Below are 3,405 nucleotides of genomic sequence, written 5' to 3' on the forward strand. Positions count from 1 at the left end.
TTTCTTCCGTGTGACTCTATATAAAGGTTTTAAAATCTGTCCCAAATGTGGAATGTGGTGCCTCCAGTATCCAAACAATCCTATGAACTTTTGGGCCTCCTTCTTATTGGTAGGGGTAGGAAAATCCTGAATCTTTTGTCGGGCTTGAGGAAGAATCTCCCTTAGCCCCTTGTTCCATTGTATACCCAAAAACTTCACATTCTGAGCTGGTCCTTGAACCTTTGCAGGGTTAATTTCCCACCCTTTACTTTTCATATGCTCAATTAGAAGGGTCAAACTCCTTTCCACTACTTTCACATCTTTTCCCTGTATCATGATATCATCAATGTAGTGGGTAAGCTGTACACCAGGTAGCTTTAATTCATCCAACTGTTCAGCCACAATCCTGTGACAAATAGTGGGGCTATGTATGTACCCTTGTGGCAAGCGAGTGAAAGTATATTGTCTACCCTGCCAAGTGAAAGCGAAGTGGTCCCATTGTTTAGAGTCTATTGGGATGGTGAAGAAGGCATTTGCCAAGTCAATAACTGCATACCAAGTCCCATCATATTTCTGGATCCTTTCTATTAAGGTGATGGTATCTGGAACAGCAGCATACAAAGAAGGAGTCACCTTATTCAACTGTCTATAATCCACAGTCATTCTCCACGTCCCATCTGATTTTCTTACTGGCCAGACAGGATTATTCCATCTTGTGGTTGTAGGGACTAACACTCCTGCTTCAACATATTCCTTTATAGAAGTGGCAATTTCATCTTGCCCACCTGGCACACGATACTGTTTTAAAGTAATTACTTCAGAAGGTTCAGGTAAAGTGGTTGGGTCCATTTTTAGTTTTCCCACTAAAACTGTTTTAATTCCTATCTTCCTCACAGAAAATTGGTATCTTCCTTCAGGTAAATTCAGAGTCATGCCTCTCAATACATCTATTCCAATGATGTATTCAGGAATGGGTACAACAACCACAGTATATTCCTTCTTAGGTAACTGCCCAATTTTCATTGTTATTTTAACCTGTCTGGCTGATATTTCAGTGCCTCCTAGACCTGTGATGGTAATAGGAGCTCCATGTTTAAACTTATCAGGGTTTCCATAGATAAGTGTGGCCTCAGCCCCAGTATCAATCAGTGCCCTAGTCACAGTAGTTGATCCATTCTTCCAATAGATTGTTAAACCAATATGGGGTCTGCAATCTCTTCTGCATATTTCTTTTATGTGGGCTGGGGCTTGGCCTATCTCCTATTCCCCCTGAAGGTGGGGCAAACTTGGATACAAAGATTCAGATTCAGAAATACCTGCGGGGGTGGTTCCTGCTTCCCTGTTCATTCTAATGCTAAGTACCTTTTCTTGGTACAGCTTAGGCAGCTCTTCAGTTGGAATACCATCTATTCTTCTAAAGTCCAACCCAGCTCTTAATAGAGCAGTGAACAGTTCCCTTCTTGTGGGTCTATTTTGTCTCTGAATCCTCTGGCTGTTTACTCTTCTCTCTCCAAGGCAATTTGTCTTTTTCCCATTCCCCTAAATCACTTAATTGTGAAATCTTATCCAGCACCTCTGAAAGAGGGTGCCCTATTTCTCCAATTAAAAGAGTCAGAATTAGGTGCTTATATGCAGGAGGAGCCGTCTTCACTATGATATTTCTATGAGGAACTCCTAGGGGGGTATCATAATATGCATTTGCATCTCCAATCAGGATAGCAGTTTTCATTACCTCCTCCTTTAGTTTTCTCATACAGTCTCTAAGTGAGTACCAGGGTCTGTCTCCCCTAGGCCACATAGATTCAGTTGGATATTGCTTTTTGCATCCTTCTGCAGCTAAAGCTAGAAGATTCGTTTTGTTATTTCCTCCTTGCATATGGTGATCCCTAAAAGCCTGGTGTACAAAAGGATTCTGACTGATACTTATGAATTTTAAACAGTCCTCATTGTCCAGTGTTATTCCTCCGGCACCTTCATCAGTGATTCTTACTATCCAAGACACTAAAGACTCCCCCATTCTTTGGGTAAATCTACTCAATATATCAGTGATCTCCTGTTGAGTGAAATCCTCAATTATCTCCCTGGACTCTGTTTTGCCTCGGTGATTCTCCTGCCTTCTTCTTCGTATGGGGAGAGCTTCTACATTAGGAGACTCCTCATCTAACCTTGTTCCATTCTCCTCACACACATTCTCCTGGAAGCTGTCAGGGCAACTCTGCCCAGCCTGTACAAAAGCTGCATGCACATTCCTTCTGCTAGTTTTTTGCTTCCTTTTAGCTACATGAACAGTAGCTTGCTCCTGGACCACATGGGTCCCTCCAGTTTGCTTTTCTGAGTACTGTGACACAGAAGAATCCTCAGGCAAACCAGATGACTCCCTAGCCATCCTAGCTCTTTCCTTCAGCAGCTTATCCCTACTTTTACACATAAGGCGATAACTTGTTAGCAGCACCCAGCCTCTCCTGCACACTCCTGCCAGTTCTTTGCTTGGTTCTATGGGTATTGCTTTCAAACATCTTTCCAAATCTCCAGGTTCTCCCTCTTTTAGCCTTGGTTCCCAGTTTTCACAGGGCCCTGTGCTTTTAGCCCATTCTCTGGCTAGAGAGGAATAAGGCAAATCCTCCCAACCTGGAATAGCCATTTCTCCCTCTAAAGCCCCACTGCTTCCAAATAGAGGCCTGACATTTTGTGATCCCATCCTGGTCGCCAAATGTACCAGCAATGCCATATTCACAATGCCTATAGAGATTACAAATATGCTGATATAATTATCCATCACAAAATACGTCAGGTTTGCCATTTGGGGAAATAAACTAGAAAATTTATTAAGATACCAAAAGACTGAGTCCCAAAACCAGAAAGTGAAAGCCATCAGAGTAGTTATGACATTGGCACAGGTAGATAAAGTAGAAAGCACCCACATTTTCAAGCCTTTAAAACAGAACAGGCTACCTCAGGCAAAGGTCCTCCTCTCCCCACTCACAGCAACCACCCAGCGCCCTGGAAGCAGGCTCCCAGCAGCTCCGGCCCCTGGCAGTGCTCAGCAGGGGTCCTAACTAAAAAAAAAAAAGGCAACCGCCGCCAACTGCCAACCGCAGGACCGTTAGCTCGGCTTTTCACTTTCTCTTGCTCTGCTATGTCAGCACGTCCATGGGGCATGGGAGATCTTTAAATCCCATAACCCTTACACTTGCCCAAGTTCACACAGCTAGTGTGTTAAGTGCCTGATGTAAGATTTGAACTCAGGTCCTCCTGACTTCAGGCCAGTGCTCTATTCATTGCGCCACCTAGCTGCATACAGTAAATTTAGCTCCAGAGAAATATATCCCCACCACTACGTCACCCCCATAAAACAAGCAAAGCATTACGTGTTCTTAAGCATGAAAGAGGGATAGCTATGAAACAAGTTTTTGCACTCCCTTGTGT

The sequence above is a fragment of the Petaurus breviceps genome, unplaced genomic scaffold (assembly GCF_028583685.1).
Source record: "Petaurus breviceps papuanus isolate PSGF00001 unplaced genomic scaffold, PetGlider_PUasm1.0 38, whole genome shotgun sequence".
NCBI lineage: Eukaryota > Metazoa > Chordata > Mammalia > Diprotodontia > Petauridae > Petaurus > Petaurus breviceps.